This window comes from Hylobates moloch, unplaced genomic scaffold (genome assembly GCF_009828535.3).
Source record: "Hylobates moloch isolate HMO894 unplaced genomic scaffold, HMol_V3 SCAFFOLD_9, whole genome shotgun sequence".
Classification (NCBI taxonomy): Eukaryota; Metazoa; Chordata; class Mammalia; order Primates; family Hylobatidae; genus Hylobates; species Hylobates moloch.
Window position 1 is genome coordinate 109323114 of NW_026652284.1, and position 20716 is coordinate 109343829.

A 20716-nucleotide genomic window follows, 5' to 3' on the forward strand; every position below is an offset into this window, starting at 1 on the left:
GCAGCCCAAGAATTAATAGGCCATGAGCAAGTGATTTCCAGCACTTGTTCTACAAGGCAGCTTAGCTTGTTCAAAGTGAGTTCTTTTCCCTGTAATTTATGGGATGGCTCCTTTCTACATTTGAAAACAGTCACCTGATATGTGGAAGGCGGAAGGGCAGCTAAAGCAATAACTTTGCCAACTCAAAGGCCATTTGGTTGTAGGCTATTGCCAAAAAAAAGTCATTGAATGTCAAGGAATAAATATTTTAATTGTTTGGTGCTATTTAAACTGCCTAGAAACATGAGCTATGAGGCAAAGAGCAAGTGGAAATGTCATTTGTGATGCTTCTAATTCCTGACCTTCATTAGAAAATACTATAGATTACAGAGGACTGAACTAGTACTAGAAGGTGCAGGTTCAAGCCTATCTTAATCTCTGACCTTGAAAAAACATTTTAATTTGTCTGAGCCTCAGTTTTGAATGCCAACCTGGAGATATAGCAGGAATGGAACCATTTTCTGGAGTATTCCTAATATGTGGCAGTCATTTTTTCACACTTCACTTCATTTAATCTCCTGTGCAAGCCATCATGAAAGTATGAATGTCCCCATATTTACTCATAAGAAAATTAGGACTGGAAGTGACCCCATAACTTCCTTAAGTTATTACTAGTGAAGATAAAGATGAGCTTCAGACTCCGGTCTTTCTAACTCATCACTCTTTCTATAGTAGTATGCAATCTCTTAAATTAAAACCAAATCCAGCAGCACATCAAAAAGCTTATCCATCACAATTAAGTCAGCTTCATTCCGCAAGGCTGGTTCATCATACACAAATCAATAAATGTAATCTATCTCATAAACAGAACCAATGACAAAAGCCACATGATTATCTCAATAGATGCAGGAAAGGCCTTTGATAAAATTCAACAACCTTTATGCTAAAAACTCTCAATAAACTAGGTATTGATGGAACGTATCTCAAAATAATAAGAGCTATTTATGACAAACCCACAGCATCATACTGAATGTGTAAAAGCTGGAAGCATTTCCTTTGAAAACGGACACAAGACAAAGATGCCTTTTCAACATAGTATTGGAAGTTCTGGCCAAGGCAATCAGGCAAGAGAAATAAATAAAGGGTATTCAAATAGAAAGAGAGGAAGTCAAATTGTCTCTGTTTGCAGATGACATGATTGTATATTTAGAAAACCCCGTCATGTCTGTAATCCCAGCACTTTGGGAGGCTGAGGCGGGCAGATCACGAGGTCAGGAGATCGTAGCCATCCTGGCTAACACAGTGAAACCCCGTCTCTACTAAAAATACAAAAAAGAAATTAGCCAGGCTTGGTGGCGAGCGCCTGTAGTCCCAGCTACTGGGGAGGCTGAGGCAGGAGAATTGCATGAACCTGGGAGGCGGACCTTGCGGTGAGCCAAGATTGCGCCACTGCACTCCAGCCTGGGTGACACACCAAGACTCTGTCTCAAAAAAAAAAAAAAAAAAAAAACATCTCAGCCCAAAATCTCCTTAAGCTGTTAAGCAAATTCAGCAAAGTCTCAGGATACAAAATCAATGTGCAAAAATCACAAGCATTCCTATACACCAATAATAGACAAATAGAGAGCCAAATCATGAGTGAACTCTCATTCACAATTGCTACAAAGAGAACAAAATACCTAGGAATCCAACTTACAAGGGATGTGAAGGACCTCTTCAAGGAAAACTACAAACCACTGCTCAAGGAAATGAGAGGACACAAACAAATGGAAAAACATTCCATACTCATGGATAGGAAGAGTCAATATCGTGAAAATGACCATACTGCCCAAAGTAATTTGGAGATTCAATGCTATCCCCATCAAGCTACCACTGACTTTCTTTACAGAGTTAGAAAAATCTACTTTAAAATTCATATGGAACCAAAAAAGAGCCCGTATAGCCAAGACAATGGACACGTGGACATGGAGTGGGGAACATCACACAACAGGGAGGATGGGGGGCTAGGGCAGGGATAGCATTAGGAGAAATACCTAATGTAGATGATGGGTTGATGGGTGCAGCAAACCACCATGACACGTGTATACCTATGTAACAAACCTGCACGTTCTGCACATGTATCCCAGAACTTAAAGTATGATTTAAAAAATATAAAACAATAAAAATTAAAAAAAGAAATTACCATAGGCTGGGTGTGGTGGCTTATGCCTGTAATCCCAGCACTTTGGGAGGCCATGGCAGATGGGATCATTTGAGCCCAGGAGTTTGAGACCAGCATGGGCAACATGGTAAAACCCCACTAAAAAAAAAAAAAAAGTTTGGTTTAAACAAATAAAAAGCTTCCAATCTCTGAATAATGTGAGAATCAGAAATAAAAAGTAAAAAATTATGTTTATGAACTTGAAGTATTTTTTTTCCAAGAGGAAAGATATCAGGAGAAGGCAGAGGGGGAAAGATATTAAATTTAAAAAATTAATGCCAAATCTTTTTACAATTAAACCAGAAAATATATTTTCAATATAGTATAGTTTTCCTCATTACAAAAGTAATAGATGTTTATTATGAAAAACATAGGAGGAGAAAAACCCCCATAAGAGATTCCTAATATTTTGTTATTTATTTTTGACTCTTAGAGTAAGTATATCTTTCTAGCCCTTCACATTTATCTTTTCATGACAAAGTCTCATTTATTTGGATTGTACTGACTCAAAATTGCTGACAAACTAGAAACAAGCTAGACTACATCTGACATATAAGATAAAGTGAATAAATATTTGTTGAATTAACGAATGCATAAAGGACAATCTGTGAACAATGGAGGATTTACAAGCCTTTAGGTAAGATTCAACATATAGAATGAATGCCCGTTGTTCAAGGTTCATCCCAAGCCATAGAACAGATAAAGATGAGATTAAGGATAGGTTACTTCAAGGAACTTTCATTTTAAAAACTCTACTAGGAAACAATATAAAATGAGCTATAAAAATTGATTAGAATAAATCATAGTGGGATAAAAAAGAAAAAAAGTTATTAAACACTAAGGAATGCTTGCACTTCTCCATCCCAGTAAATATCAAGACTTAAGCATTTAGATAGGAGTTTAATGAATCTGTTACAATTAACCGTTCTGAGTCTATTAGAATGGAAACATTGTGTTCATCTGTTTAAAGGAAGTCTTCCCAGAATGAAAAGATGGTCTTCTTGTTTTTCTTGTTCACTAGAATGTAAGCTTCTTGAAGGCAAGGAAATATACACTGTTTACAATTGTTTCTTCGGTGACTAGCAGTGTATAATACTTCTTAAAAATAAGTGTAGCTTAAATATATGCATGAATGAATGAATTGGATTACCCATTTCAAAGAGTCACAATGATTAAACAAAATAAGATTATGTGCATATAGGCTGTCGTTAAAGTCATCCAGTAGATATTGGTTTAAAAAGTTTTGAAATATGAAATGTGGTAAATGTGGAATGGGGTAGTGGAAAGAAATGGAAACCAAGGACAAAGTCTTCCAAAATAGTTAACATTGAATTGTTAGTTTTTATTTAATTATAATAACTTCATGTCCCAGTGACTCATGGGAAGAATCGCAGAGTACAATAAATTGTATTTGAAAAAAGAAGGCAATCATAAAGTGCTTTTCTGCATGAAGACAAATGCTATATTTCATTAGCTGGTCTACAACCGTTCACTTAATGCCAAACATAACAGAGCACAGTCTGAAGGATATAATATCTTCTTTCTGGGAAAGAAAAAAAAGGTATATTGGTCTCTACTTTGTCTTCTGTTCTCTGTATGTATGCATGAATAATGAGTAAACTCAGACACACACACACAATCATTTATTCATTGTTATTAACTGAGTATGATTGAAATTAGAATAAAAGAACACGTGTGTGTGTGTGTGGTGTGTGTGTGTGTATGCACATGTGTGCTACTCAACATAAATATATCCATTCAGTAACTATATTCCAAGATTGTTCTGGGGATCACTGCAATCCACTTCTCATCTCATTGGCTTCTGGAAGGGCTCCACATTTTGGACTTTATGAGTTACATTTAGACAAATGAGTATACTGTTTTCTTTTGGCCTAAAAGATCAAAAGCATAACCCAATTAAGATCAGTGATAAGAAGTGAATTGTTTCTGAGAATCCTAGGTGTGAACCTGGAAGTTACAGGAACTCATTTCATACAAATGAGGAGCCATCTGCAAAATGTGTATGACATTCAATAAAAAGAAAATGGAGGTGAGAATTGGAGACAAAAAAACATGGAATTTGATTTTGATTATGCTGTAAGAAGGTTTAAACCAGCTACACTTGGAGTACTATTCAGCCATTAAAAAAGAATGAGATCCTGTTATTTGTAGCAACATGCGTGGAACTGGAGGAAATTATGTTAAGTGAAATAAGAAAAGCAGTAAGACTAACTTTTCATGTTCTCATTTATTTCTGGGAGTGAAAAATTAGAACATTTGGACTCACACAGATGGAGAGAAGAATGATGGCTATCAGAGGCTGAGAAGGGTAGTTGGGGGGGACAGTGGGGATGGTTAATGTGTATAAAAATATAGTCAGATAGAATGAATAAGATCTAGCAGCTGATTGCACAAAAGTGTGACCACAGGCAACAATAACTTTTCGTACATTTTAAGATAACAAGAGTATCAATGGATGTTTCATAACACAATGAAATAATAAATGCTTGAGGTAATGGATACATAATTTAACCTGATGTGATTATTACACATTATATGCCTGTATCAAAATATCTCATAATCACATAAATATATGTACCTAATATGTACCTATAAAATTATAAATTAAAAATTGAAAAAATAAACCAGCTATACATGAAGCCATTTATATGTCTGGGCTTTTCGGTTAAATACATTACAATAGTCTCACCTTATTTATGGGGGATATGTTCCAAGATCCCCAGTGAATACATCAAAGTACAGATAGTTCTGAAAGATATATATATCTTTATATATATATGATAGATATCTTTATAAGATATATATCCATCTTGTATATTGTATATAAGATATATATCCATCTTTTATATATATATGTATATATATACACACACACTATGTTTTTTCCTATATGCATATGATAAAGTTTAATTTATATACTAGGCACAGTAAGAGATTAACAACAATAACTAATAAAATAGAACAATTATAAAAATATGCTGTAATAAAAGTTACATGAATGTGGTCCTTCTTCTTGTGATCGGCCAATCTGATTAGATAACCCAGAGGGCTACTAAGTGACTGATGAGACGGTAGCATATACAGCATGAATAGGCTAAGAAAATAGATGATTCATGTTACTAATAGGAAACAGCAGGACAGGGCAAGATTTCATCATGGTTCTCAGAACAGCATGCAGTTTAAAACTTACAAATTTTTTTTCTAGACTTTTTCTGGGACCACAGTTGACTGTGGATAACTGAAACTGGAAAGTAAAACCATGAATAAGAGGGACTATTGTATTTTTTAAGGCAATTTGAATCACTTCTTAATCTCTTATAACCAAAATTATACAAATAAGACTATAATGTAGTCTTTATCTTAAAGAGCTTACAGATTAGAAGGGAAATCCAATTTGTAAAAGATAATGCCACTCATTGGGATGCTGTGTTAGAGAAATCTACACAGTTCATTTTTGTAAGGCAAGACACACATACGCACATATATACATACACACACACACACACACACACAGAGAGAGACTTAGGGAGAGGCATAGAAGATAGACAAAGAAGGAAGATGCTTGATCTGTCTTTTAAAAACTGGGCAAGATTATTGAGTCAGATAAGAGAATAGAGATTATTTCAGACAGAGGGTCTCATATGCACAAAGGCACAGAGATGTGAAGGGGCCATAAATCCTTCAGTAGGTCTGGATGGTGAACTGGCTTTGAGGAGGGTATGTGAATGAGGTCGAAGAAATAGTTGGTGCCAGATCTTAAATGCCTTGAGTATAAGGAGGAGCCATTGAAGACTTTTGAGCAGCAGAGTGTCCTGAGCATATATGTCCTTCATAAAGTCCACTTTGGGGAGGATGAATTGGGAGCCAAGAGTGTGAAGGGGGAAGAATTAGGACATCTTCGCATCAATATAAGGAAGAAGCAATGTGAGGTTACAGTAAACTTATAGTAGTGAAAGTAGAAGGAAATTCTAAATAGATTTATTAAAGACTATGTCCATTTTATGAAATTTAACTATCTTTTCTAATATCAATAACCTATTTTGTACTTGCTTAATACTCTGAGGATGCAGTGATGTGCATGATTAAGATTACAGATGCTGGAGTCAGCCTAGTTTTGTATGAAGCACTGCCACTTAACTGAGTGCTCTTTGTTAATTACTTTAACTCTCTCTACTTCATTTTCTTCATCTGCAAAAAGGGGATGATCTTACTATTCATCTTAGGGTGTTGCTGTGATAATTAAATAAATATAAGTGAAATATTTAGAATAATGCCTGACACATGTAACATATTCAACAAACATGAGTCATCATTATTTTACTTTGCATTTACTACTATATCCAGTCTTTACAGTGGGTGGGTATCATTAGTCACCACCACTCTGATATTTACAGATGGAAAAATTGAGGTTCAAGCAGTCATATGATTAGCCACATGTACATGTGGCACCTAGTAGCAGAGTTAGGAAGCAATCAAAATAATTTGGTTGCCTTGAAAGCCAGTATTTTAGCCTTTGATGTATTATCTTCCCTCTGTCTAGAGTAATAATTTCCCTGCGACTCTTGAAGAATTAGCTGCTCTTCACTTCACTTAAAGAATTGTATCCTTCACAAAGCCACTTACTGGCAGTCCGTATTTTTCCGATTTTTTTTTTTTTACATGACCGTTGACAATCTAGAATGGGGTGCTTGATAGCTATGCTTCTGAGTGAGATTTTCAGTTTACCTGAGAGTAGGGGATTACAAAGGAGTTTCACAGAGGTGTTAGAAGTAGCCCAGGTGCTGGGGATTTATCAGATTAAGGGCAGTAGTCTGGCGGAGTTACTGATTTTATTATTGTTTTGTTGTTGATGATGATGATCATTCTGTTATCAAGTAATTGTTAATAATTGCACCTTTCAGGCATGGTGGCTCATGCCTGTAATCCCAGCACTTTGGGAGGCCGAGGTGGGCGGATCATGAGGTCAAGAATTCGAGACCAGCCTGGCCAACATAGTGAAACCCCATCTTTACTAAAAATACACAAATTAACCAGGCATGGTGGCACATGCCTGTAATCCCAGCTACTCGGGAGGCTGAGGCAGGAGAGTCGCTTGAACCTGGGAAGCAGAGGTTGCAGTGAGCTGAGATTACGCCACTGCATTCCAGCCTGGGTGACAGAGCAAGACACCATCTTGAAAAAAAATAAAATAATAATAATAATTGCTCCTTTCTTTAATCAACTGGAGTACAGAGTGAAAAATGCAGTGGTGGGAGCCCAGATTAGGAAGGTAGTTAAGGCCAAACCATGAGACCAAAACCAGACTAGTGAGTTTGTACTTTAGCATCTGTGCTCTGGTATGTCACCTGAAGTCCAAGGCACTGTCTGAGGGCAGCAGGTCTGAAAAGATAATGAAGGTGATGGCTCTCAGTTACCTGTAGGACACATGTATCCCCGACAGAGTTTCAGTTCTTTCATATCAGACCATATATTGTTAAGGTTTCTATCTTCCCACAGCTCCTGTCATGGAATTTTGGCCAGAGTAGGTATCTAATATTTGTTGAATAAAAGGATAAAGAATAAGGAAAAATAAGGATTACAGAGTTTCTATTTGGAGTGATGGAAAAGTTGTGGAAACAGATACTGGTGATGGTTGCACACCAATGTGAATGTCACTAAATTGTACACTTAAAATGGTTAAAATAGCCAATTGTTTGTTAAATATAAATATATTTTATCACAATAAAAATAAAAATATTAAGCAAACAACAAGAAAGTGAGTGAGTGAATGAATGAATGCAAGAATAAGTAGGATAAGGAGGCAGATGACACACACACACAAATGAACAAATGACTGGAGTTCCCACGTGTTTTCAAGGATTAAATAATTTCCATAGAATGCAAGTACAAGCCTTGGTCTCACACAGCATTGGGTTCTGGTATGCTAAAAGGGAAAGAATGAACTACATTGTTTTATTTAGAAGAACAGCTGTTGATCATGAGCTGTAAATTTTTTCCTAATGTAATGGCCATTGAGAGGAAGCCCTAATACATCACAGAATTTAGCAGTGCCAAAACGGCCGTATCCCTCTAAGGGCCTCATGCGACTGGCCTGCCCAACAATGCCACTTAAGTCTTCAGAGAAATGCCCAATCCACCCAAACTGGACCCTGTGGTGGGCTGAACTATGTGAACTCATGAGAAATATGCTTCAGTAATATTTTGTCTTAACAAAAAGGCTTTCTCCAATAAAGACTCTGAAAGATAATGCCATAAGCTAAAAAGATTAAAATAAATTACAACTTGTTCACATAATTTTTAAAATGATAAGGAAGTCTAGATCCATGCTGCTTTCTCACTTCACCCTTGCATGATTGGGCAGGGGTAATAAGCTGTTGGTAAGAAGGTCTGGTATTTTTTATTTGTTATAAATACTCAGGTCACCAGCAACAGCTGAGGGGTGGTCAGATTTCCATGAAAGAAAGTTGAGAAGAAAGAGTTAATGTTTCTCCTTGATATCAGATGTATCTTGTACCCTGAGTGGGACTCTAATCTGCAACCATCTTCCTTAGATACTTTCCCTTAATTATGAAGCCTGTGACAGGCAGCATGATACAGTGGAAAGAATGTGGAATTTGGAGTTGTTCTGAGTTCAACTGAAGAGTAGGGCCATTTTGTGCTTTCACCTGTCAAGTCACTTAGATTTTCCAACCCTCAGTTTTTCTTTTGTAATGTGATTGGATAAAGCAATCCCTATCTTTTAGAGAAAAAATACAATAAACACTAAATATAATATTCAGTGCATGGTAGACACAATGAACATTCTGTGAGGCTAATTGAAACAACAGTGGTCTAGGAGTTAGAAAACAGTTTTAATGATGATTCTTTCATTGACTCTCCAATGACACGGAAAAATTCACTTCATCTGTTTAGGTGTTGGCTCTTTGTTTATATGAATGGAAGGGGCCAGATGAGTTTTAGAATTCTCCTTAGCTCTAACATTAAACAAACAAACATACAAACAAAGTCTAACTTTAGACAAAGATTCAGGTGGCCTTTCGGTTTCCTGGTTTTGGTAGTTGACCAAGGTGTTATTGCACCAATAAGAATAGAGATTTTAATACTTTTACATGGAGATCAAAATCTCCTCAACATATGCCAAAAGCCTGTTCCAAGGAGAATTAATTTCTTCTATTAGTCTGTCTCTGAATTCAATCCTCAAGCAATTTGAGACTGAATAGAATAATATCCTGGATGCCACTTGTAGTACTCTTCAATTAGAATGGTGTCTCTTGCCATCAGGGCCTCCAGAATGGGGACCATAAAAGGAGACAAGTCATGAGAAGCCACAGAATCTGAACAGGTGGAGAAAATAGTAAGGCAATCACCCTGTCAGCCACACAGCCCCACAAATATCTGAAAGTCACCTTGATTCCATCTCGTTTACTCTAATCCACTTAGTTTATCACTCCACCAATCCCGTTGAATCTAACTTCTAAGTGTCATTAGAGTCCATCCATTTCTCTCCAATACCTACTATATAAATCTAAATCTAATTCATTTCTCACTTAGACAACTTCATCAGGTTCTAACTGGACCTGTAGCCTCTGTTTTGTATTCTTTTCAGTCACATTTCAGCCAGTTATACTTCACAGCCTTCTGTGGTTCCTACTTATCCATAGAATATCATCCAAACTCCTTTAACTGAAGGTGCCTATGCAGTGCTGCACTTCCAGGCCTTTTGTTTTGTTTTTGGTTTGTTTGTGTTTTTTTGAGACAGAGTCTCGCTCTGTTGCCCAGGCTGTAGTGCAGTGACGCGATCTTGGCTTACTGCAACCTCTGCCTCCCAGATTCAAGCAATTCTCATGCCCCAGCCTCCTGAGTAGCTGAGATTACTGGTGTGTGCCACAATGCCCAGCTATTTTTATGTATTTTTAGTAGAGACTGGGTTTCACTATGTTGGTCAGGCTGGTCTCAAACTCCTGACCTCAGATGACCCACTTGCCTCGGCCTTCCAAAGTGCTGGGATTACAGGCCTGAGCCACCTTGTGGGGACCCAGGCCCCTCTTTACCATTGCACGGCAACTCCAACCACTCACTCCTCCCCTTGCTTAGCTCCAGCTATCCCAAACTTCTTTCCAATCTTCACATCTGCTACAATCTGACTTAATTTCTGGTCTTCACATAGCTGCTATTCCCTGCCTAGAATACTTTTTCTCCCTCTCTGTTTCTCCTCTCCAACGCCCAACTTTCTACCGCAATAATTCCCACTGATTTTTCTAATCTCATTTTAAACTTCATGACTTCTAGACACTTACTATTTTCCCTCTACCCATCCTCCTATTCACTTCCAAACTAGATTACTATATGTTCTCCTATTACTGCTGTAGCTCACCTGTCTTTTTAAATTTTATTTTTATTGTCTGTTTATTTGCCTGTTGCAATCTACTAAATTGTAAGTCCTGTGAAAGCAGATATTCTGGTAGTTTTGTTCATCAAGGGGTCTCCAGGACAGAGTTCAATGCATAAATGAAATATATATGCATATTTACATGAATAAATGAATAATAAACAGGACTACATCTTGTACACAGTGCTTACTATGTCTTTGACTTTAGACAAATCACTGAGAATCCTGGAAACACTATCTTCAACAGAAAAATGAAAACCAGTTCTCTGACTTCTTTGTTGTTTAATCGAGAGGATTCTGTGAGATCAGGTCTTCGAAACAAAACTAGTGAGATGTGACATGGACAAGCTAGATTGATTATTGTTATTGACTATGTCCTTCCTCCTGGGAGGCAGGCCATCTTCAATACTGGGAGAAATTGAAGGAGAGGGCCTCTAAATTCTTTGTAGTATAGTTTAGGGAAATGGATAGCTTGTTGATTGTTTAAAAAAAAATTTCTCTGAATTCAACTTTAACTTGTCAGTCCTATTAGACTGTACCTTCCAAGAAGAGCCGTTTGTTTTTGAAAACAAGTTGTACTCTGTGTTCTGCTGTTACTTAACTCACCAGCACCATCTGCTCTGCTGTTATGCCCAATTTGAATAGAAGGAAAAGGTTTCTTTCTACTTGGACATTCAAAGGAAAATAATAGGCTCTAAGAAAAGTGAAGAAAATGGAGAATATCTGAGCCCTTCAATTGGGTGATTTTTGTCCCATGTTGCATTTTGTCAAGTCTGCATAAGGATGAGAGTTGGCCTGGAGCCAAGGGTGAGTCAAGCTTGTGTACTGTGGGCTCCGTGCTGCCTGTATGGGCATGCCATTCTAGGAAAAACATGCCGGGCAGATGACGACTTTGTTGGGATGTTAGAAGAATCCTCTGGATTGCAAAGAAAGGGCAACATGCTTTATATCATCATTGTTAGGGCTAAGTGGGGAGCTGACAAATTCGGTATATCTGTCCCTGGGTATTTATGCATTGATCAGAAAATCACTTCTATGATCGTGTATGTGTGTGTGTGTGTGTGTGTGTGTGAGAGAGAGAGAGAGAGAGAATAGAAATTGTGAATTTATCTTGGGTATAATGAAGTTTGTGTATCTGTGTAGTGGATAGTGCAGAACAGAAGGACTAGACAGTCAGTAAAAGGGAATATATGCATGAAGTTATAAACCAACAAGGCAGAGTGCCTTCCAAATATTCTTCAGCCACAGTCAGATTCTGGTTGAAGCACCGTTCTCCAGTTTCCAAAAAAGGATTTATTGCTTGGAAACTAAAAGTGCAATAAAAATCCACCCTCAATTTCCTATAATAACAAGAAGTTTCAAGTTTGGCATTCATATCACTAGGGACAAATCGTGTCAAGCAGCCACAGGAGTTAGCACCAGCCCCCACTGAGGCTTGTCCTCAATTCAGCAAAAGATGTTCTTCTAAAGTGACTTGTTCACTTAGCTCCCAGCTTCCATTTTGCTCATCCACTGAGCTGCCTGCATGGTCCTACCAGCTCCTTCTCTTCTCCTTCTCTCTTTCTGCTGGGGCCAAAGAGAAGGCGATTTGTCCCAAAGATACTTCCAGCAAAGTTAGCTCTTCTGCCAGAGTAATTTTTATGTTTAGTGGAGATATATCTTGGGTTGAAAATGAACCATTCCTTTTTTAGTATGTAGTAGGACAACCTGATTATGACTGCACTAGTAATGATTGTGAAAATGGGAGAATGGGGTAGAGACATCTGAGTGGGTGCAGCTCTCCTCTGACATGGGCTTTTAATGACTCTGGGGGTGATTTAAGCTTCTTCCGTAAAAGAAGTGTTTTAATTGTCAATTTGGAAACTGCTTTTTTTTTTCCTCTAAAGAAACTAAAATTCAGCAACATTTTTCAATATTTTAGTTATAAATATTACATAAAAAATTATATTAACAAGAGCACTGCTTCTTGACTACCTGTGTCCTAACCTCTGGTTGATACTTGATGGATGGAGATTATCTTCAATTCTCCCAGAACTCTCTAAGTTGCTTCCAGATCCTCCATGCACATGATCTTGATCTCACATCAATGCTTTGCAGAAAGCGATTTCAGAGCAAGGAAAAAAGGTACCTTTGGATTACCCTAGGTGATGGGGGTTTATTGTGAAAATACATGAGGTTGCATAAAGGCACTGAAACTGTCCTATTTGTTGATGGACCAAGTATCATGGGGAGAATAGGAAAACATTAGTGACATCATCATTGGTCTAATAGACCCAAATCAAATCTTTTGTTCTGCTGTTCTGATGACTCAGTTGCTCCTCATTTCTGCCCCAGGCTCATGTTCAGTCATTTCTAAGAAAGAGCAACTAATTGAGCTCTTTGTCACCATATGAGAAAAACATGCCCCTATTGGGTAGAGTTTTTCCTTCCAGGTTTCCACAAAGGACATTTTTGCTAGTCTTGGCTCTTAACTCAAACCCTGTTTTCAAGTCTAGCCTGCAGTGGCCATGGTTATTCATTTCCTATAGAACAAATAATTTATTCCCTATAAAGCAAATCATGGCAACCTATAGTTGAAGAAACTCCTACAGATGCTTTGTTTATTTGTTTTCTGGAGAGGTTATTGAGATTTTATAATAGTCTGTCAAAGCCCATTTAGAAATAAAGAAACTTAGGCTCATGAATTCAAATAATGTATCAAAGGCCACAAAGCAAGACAGTTACATTACCTAGATTTAAATCTAGGTCTGTGTCTTCCTTGCTTTGCTTTTCTCATCATGCTTTACTATCTCCACAATTCTGCAATGGTCATTTATTGAAATATTTATAGCCCTATGATTCTGATTCTTGACTTAGTAAAGACTGATAACAATCATTTCTCATCTTAAGCTGACATGACACAGAAATGCTAATAAAGAGAAACTAAAAAATACAGAACAAAATAATGGTGGATTGGAAAGTGTCTTAGGAAAAAAAAAAGATATTACCTAGATCCAAGAGGTGACCTAACTGCCTGTTCATATAAGGAAGGACAAACACTCAGAAACACATTCAAAGGAATGTAGGAAAGGATTATTCTTATAAATCTGAGAGTTAATAATGAGTCAGCCTCATGGGAGAGGAGACAAAAGCTACTTCAGTAGAAAAACCCTTCTACCCTCCACTATCAGATCTGCTATCAGTTTTTTTCATAATTAAAAGTTAATAAACTTTTTTTAAAATATAAAATATGCCTATATTCCTTAAATAATTCATTTAAATGTAATGTTAATAAAGCATATATATTGGTTAATAACTTGATTTAGGCCCAAAGCTTTCTCATCCAAGTTGGACCTATTAATTGAAGTGTTATAAGGCCTTTCTTATAGAAATATTATATATAACCTATTATTTTTGTTTATTTAAAGTGAAAGTCAAACTTGAGGAGTCTCAGAAAATAAGTTAGATATGGATCTTTTATAATGGCTTCTCGGTCTTATGAAATAAGTTCACCTGATCCTAATTTAATTACATAATTCAGTTGCTTTTAAAAAACAAATTGTATGTATTGAGATTTTTCAAAGCATTCCACTTAATTTTTTAGCATCATAGCATAATTATCTTTTCATATTCATATTTATCCCTTTATATATTCCATTGAAATACATAATTATAAGTATAGCTGGCATAAACAAGTTTGGAAAAAGATGCAAGTGGCTCTTCATAAGCATATACTCAATTGAAGAAAGCAATGTGCAAATGCTGCTGTGATTGCTGAGATGCCAGTGGCATCTGTCAGTAATTTATAGAGAATGGACAGCATCAATTAATTTGTCAAACCCCTTGTGTAGAAATTTGATAAAAAAAAAAAACTCCCAACATATGGAAGTTCTAAAATATTTAAATTCTGTATTTCTATTCTAAAATATCTAAAATAGTTAAACTCTGTGTTTTTCACAGAATGAGATCAAGAAGATATATGTGGCCAGGCATGGTGGCACCACCTATAATCTTAGCACTTTGGGAGCAGAGGCAGAAGGATCACTTGAGGCCAGGAGTTTGAGACCAGCCTAGACTACACAGCGAGATCTCCTCTGTACAAAAATGTTAAAAATAAGCCAGATGTACTGGTATGTGCTTATAGTTCTAGGTACTTGGGAGGCTGAGGCCAAGAGTTTGAGGCTACAGTGAGCCATGTTCACATCATTGCACTCCAGCCTGGGTGACAGACCAAGACTCTCTCCCCGACGACCCCCCCCCCAAAAAAAAAGAAGAAGAAGAAGGCATGATGTTGCCAGGCTGAGGAGTGCCAAGTAGAAATAATCCCACACACGACTTTTCCTTAAGTGAGCTATTAAATATTTTACAATGTCAAGAATTTGGTGGCATAGAAAAGAAAGTCAATTTATCATCTTTATAAATCAATTACCAAATTATTGATGTGTTTTTAAATTATATGAATTTATATGACTCCATAGTAAAAACGACTGCCCTTTACTCCAGATATTTTCTGGGAGTCTTGGGGATAATATGGTGAACATATTAGTTAATATTTTCTTGATTGTAAGTGGAAAAACCAAACCAAACCTGAAGGTAGATAAGGACATACACACACACAATTTTTGTAAAGGATACAAGTCTGTTTCAAGAAATCCAAATAAGACTTGAACTACGAGACCTCAATGTGAAAGTCAAATTCTAAGATGCCCTCAAGATTCCTGCCTGCTTGTACACATGCTGTGTTTAATTTCCTCTCATCTAGTGTGGGTCTGTCTTTTGAATATGATGGATAGCCACTCCATGATTATGTTACATTATATAAGACTCTGTCATCGTAGACTGGAAGATGTTGTCCAATTGTCTTCAAAGAAGTAACCTGTCATGTGTGAAAGGGCCATTGCAATCTGAGTGAGGCTGCTGGGGGCTGAAAGTAACACCTGGCCAATAGCTAGCAACAAAAATGGGACCACTGTTCTAGAACTATAAGGAACTGAATTCTGCCAGTAACCGGCATGATCCTGGAGAACTCCATGCCTCAGATGAGATTGCATCTCTGGCTGACATGGTGATTTTAGCTGTGTTAGATCTAGAGCAGGAACCCAGATAACCTCTGCCCAGACTCCTGATACACAGAAATTTGAGGTAATAAATTTGCATTGTTTTAAGCCACTAAGTTTGTGGTGCTATGTAATGGAATAATACAGAACACTCTTGGTAAGGGAATAACTCAGTAAACTTTGAATGACTTCAATGGTGGTTATTTAGGAATCTTCTCTCTGGGTATCATATCAGTAACGACTAGTTGTAACAACACCTAACCTGTTTCTCTAGCTCAAAATTTTGAGAAAGATTCCAATTGATGTAGCTGGGGTCAGGTGATAATATATGGACCAATCAACTATGGCTAGAAGCAGAGGGGAAACATTTCTGTAGAAAAAGCATGACTATTAGGTGAACCACCTCTAATGGTGTAGTGGGGGCAGCTTCCAGAGAAGAGGGAGATACAAATCAGGAAAATCCTCAAGAAATGTTTAGTACATAGAAACCCTGTATTTCAAAGGGTATTCTAAACATCAAAGATACTTAAGAGTCTTAAAACTGGAAGAGGTCTTCGATTTGTCTCTGAAAAATCACTGATTTTAATGGTTTCCAACTTTTGGATGCCAATGTATAGCTTTAGTTATCTTATTTTTTTTTATTTATTTATTTATTTTTTTTTATTATTATACTTTAGGTTTTAGGGTACATGTGCACAATGTGCAGGTTTGTTACATATGTATCCATGTGCCATGTTGTTTTGCTGCACCCATTAACTCGTCATTTAGCATTAGGTATATCTCCTAATGCTGTCCCTCCCCCCTCCCCCCACCAACAACAGTCCCCGGAGTGTGATGTTCCCCTTCCTGTGTCCATGAGTTCTCACTGTTCATTTCCCACCTATGAGTGAGAACATGCGGTGTTTGGTTTTTTATCTTTGCGATAGTTTACTGAGAATGATGGTTTCCAGTTTCATCCATGTCCCTACAAAGGACATGAACTCATCGTTTTTTATGGCTGCATAGTATTCCATGGTGTATATGTGCCACATTTTCTTAATCCAGTCAATCGTTGTTGGACATTTGGGTTGGTTGCAAGTCTTTGCTATTGTGAATAGTGCCGCAATAAACATACGTGTGCATGTGTCTTTATAGCAGCATGATTTATAGTCCTTTGGGTATATACCCAGTAATGGGATGGCTGGGTCAAATGGTATTTCTAGTTCTAGATCCCTGAGGAATCGCCACAATGACTTCCACAATGGTTGAACTAGTTTACAGTCCCACCAACGGTGTAAAAGTGTTCCTATTTCTCCACATCCTCTCCAGCACCTGTTGTTTCCTGACTTTTTAATGATGGCCATTCTAACTGGTGTGAGATGGTATCTCACTGTGGTTTTGATCTGCATTTCTCTGATGGCCAGTGATGATGAGCATTTCTTCATGTGTTTTTTGGCTGCATAAATGTCTTCTTTTGAGAAGTGTTTGTTCATGTCCTTTGCCCACTTTTTGATGGGGTTGTTTGTTTTTTTCTTGTAAATTTGTTTGAGTTCATTGTAGATTCTGGATACTAGCCCTTTGTCAGATGAGTCGGTTGCAAAAATTTTCTCCCATTCTTTAGGTTGCCTGTTCACTCTGATGGTAGTTTCTTTTGCTGTGCAGAAGCTCTTTAGTTTAATTAGATCCCATTTGTCAATTTTGGCTTTTGTTGCCATTGCTTTTGGTGTTTTAGACATGAAGTCCTTGCCCACACCTATGTCCTGAATGGTATTGCCTAGGTTTTCTTGTAGGATTTTAATGGTTTTATGTCTAACATTTAAGTCTTTAATCCATCTTGAATTAATTTTTGTATAAGGTATAAGGAAGGGATCCAGTTTCAGCTTTCTACATATGGCTAGCCAGTTTTCCCAGCACCATTTATTAAATAGGGAATCCTTTCCCCATTTCTTGTTTTTGTCAGGTTTGTCAAAGATCAGATAGTTGTAGATACACAGCATCATTTCTGAGGGCTCTGTTCTGTTCCATTGATCTATGTCTCTGTTGTGGTACCAGTACCATACTGTTTTGGTTACTGTAGCCTTGTAGTATAGTTTGAAGTCAGGTAGCGTGATGCCTCCAGCTTTGTTCTTTTGGCTTAGGATTGACTTGGCGATGCGGGCTCTTTTTTGGTTCCGTATGAACTTTAAAGTAGTTTTTTCCAATTCTGTGAAGAAAGTCATTGGTAGCTTGATGGGGATGGCATTGAATCTATAAATTACCTTGGGCAGTATGGCCATTTTCACAATATTGATTCTTCCAACCCATGAGCATGGAGTGTTCTTCCATTTGTTTGTATCCTCTTTTATTTCATTGAGCAGTGGTTTGTAGTTCTCCTTGAAGAGGTCCTTCACATCCCTTGTAAGTTGGATTCCTAGGTATTTTATTCTCTTTGAAGCAATTGTGAATGGGAGTTCACTCATGATTTGGCTCTCTGTTTGTCTGTGATTGGTGTACAAGAATGCTTGTGATTTTTGTACATTGATTTTGTATCCTGAGACTTTGCTGAAGTTGCTTATCAGCTTTAGGAGATTTTGGGCTGAGACAATGGGGTTTTCTAGATATACAATCATGTCATCTGCAAACAGGGACAATTTGACTTCCTCTTTTCCTAATTGAATACCCTTTATTTCCTTCTCCTGCCTGATTGCTCTGGCCAGAACTTCCAGCACTATGTTGAATAGGAGTGGTGAGAGAGGGCATCCCTGTCTTGTGCCAGTTTTCAAAGGGAATGCTTCCAGTTTTTGCCCATTCAGTATGATATTGGCTGTGGGTTTGTCATAGATAGCTCTTATTATTTTGAGATATGTCCCATCAATACCTAATTTATGGAGAGTTTTTAGCATGAAGGGTTGTTGAATTTTGTCAAAGGCCTTTTCTGCATCTATTGAGATAATCATGTGGTTTTTGTCTTTGGTTCTGTTTATATGCTGGATTACATTTATTGATTTGCATATATTGAACCAACCTTGCATCCCAGGGATGAAGCCCACTTGATCATGGTGGATAAGCTTTTTGATGTGCTGCTGGATTCAGTTTGCCAGTATTTTATTGAGGATTTTTGCATCAATGTTCATCAAGGATAGGTCTGAAATTCTCTTTTTTGGTTATGTCTCTGCCAGGCTTTGGTATCAGGACGATGCTGGCTTCATAAAATGTGTTAGGGAGGATTCCCTCTTTTTCTATCGATTGGAATAGTTTCAGAAGGAATGGTACCAGTTCCTCCTTGTACTTCTGGTAGAATTCGGCTGTGAATCCATCAGGTCCTGGACTCTTTTTGGTTGGTAAGTGATTGATTATTGCCACAATTTCAGAACCTGTTATTGGTCTATTCAGAGATTCAACTTCTTCCTGGTTTTGTCTTGGGAGGGTGTATTTGTTGAGGAATTTATCCATTTCTTCTAGATTTTCTAGTTTATTTGCATAGAGGTGTTTGGTAGTATTCTCTGATGGTAGATTGTATTTCTGTGGGATCGGTGGTGATATCCCCTTTTTCATTTTTTATTGCATCTATTTGATTCTTCTCTCTTTTCTTCTTTATTAGTCTTGCTAGTGGTCCATCAATTTTGTTGATCTTTTCAAAAAACCAGCTCCTGGATTCATTAATTTTTGAAGGGTTCTTTGTGTCTCTATTTCCTTCAGTTCTCCTCTGATTTTAGTTATTTCTAGCCTTCTGCTAGCTTTTGAATGTGTTTGCTCTTGCTTTTCTAGTTCTTTTAATTGTGATGTTAGGGTGTCAATTTTGGATCTTTCCTGCTTTCTCTTGTGGGCATTTAGTGCTATAAATTTCCCTCTACACACTGCTTTGAATGTGTCCCAGAGATTCTGGTATGTTGTGTCTTTGTTCTCATTGGTTTCAAAGAACATCTTTATTTCTGCCTTCATTTCATTATGTACCCAATAGTCATTCAGGAGCAGGTTGTTCAGTTTCCATGTAGTTGAGTGGTTTTGAGTGAGTTTCTTAATCCTGAGTTCTAGTTTGATTGCACTGTGGTCTGAGAGACAGTTTGTTATAATTTCTGTTTTTTACATTTGCTGAGGAGAGCTTTACTTCCAACTATGTTGTCAATTTTGGAGTAGGTGTGGTGTGGTGCTCAAAAAAATGTATATTCTGTTGATTTGGGGTGGAGAGTTCTGTAGATGTCTATTAGGTCCACTTTGTGCAGAGCTGAGTTCAATTCCTGGATATCCTTGTGAATTTTCTGTCTCGTTGATCTGTCTAATGTTGACAGTGGGGTGTTAAAATAAGATGAAATGAATGAAATGAAGCGAGAAGGGAAGTTTAGAGAAAAAAGAATAAAAAGAAATGAACAAAGCCTCCAAGAAATTTGGGACTATGTGAAAAGACCAAACCTACGTCTGATTGGTGTACCTGAAAATGACGCGGAGAATGGAACCAAGTTGGAAAACATTCTGCAAGATATTATCCAGGAGAACTTCCCCAATCTAGCAAGGCAGGCCAACATTCAGATTCAGGAAATACAGAGAATGCCACAAAGATACTCCTCGAGAAGAGCAACTCCAAGACACATAATTGTCAGATTCACCAAAGTTGAAATGAAGGAAAAAATGTTAAGGGCAGCCAGAGAGAAAGGTCGGGTTACCCACAAAGGGAAGCCCATCAGACTAACAGCTGATCTCTCAGCAGAAACTCTACAAGCCAGAAGAGAGTGGGGGCCGATATTCAACATTCTTAAAGAAAAGAATTTTCAACCCAGAATTTCATATCCAGCCAAACTAAGCTTCATAAGTGAAGGAGAAATAAAATACTTTACAGACAACCAAATGCTGAGTGATTTTGTTACCACCAGGCCTGCCCTAAAAGAGCTCCTGAAGGAAGCACTAAACATGGAAACAACCGGTACCAGCCCCTGCAAAAACATGCCAAATTGTAAAGACCATCAAGGCTAGGAAGAAACTGCATCAACTAACGAGCAAAATAACCAACTAACATCATAATGACAGGATCAGATTCACACACAACAATATTAACTTTAAATGTAAATGGGCTAAATGCTCCAATTAAAAGACACAGACTGGCAAACTGGATAAGGAGTCAGGACCCATCAGTGTGCT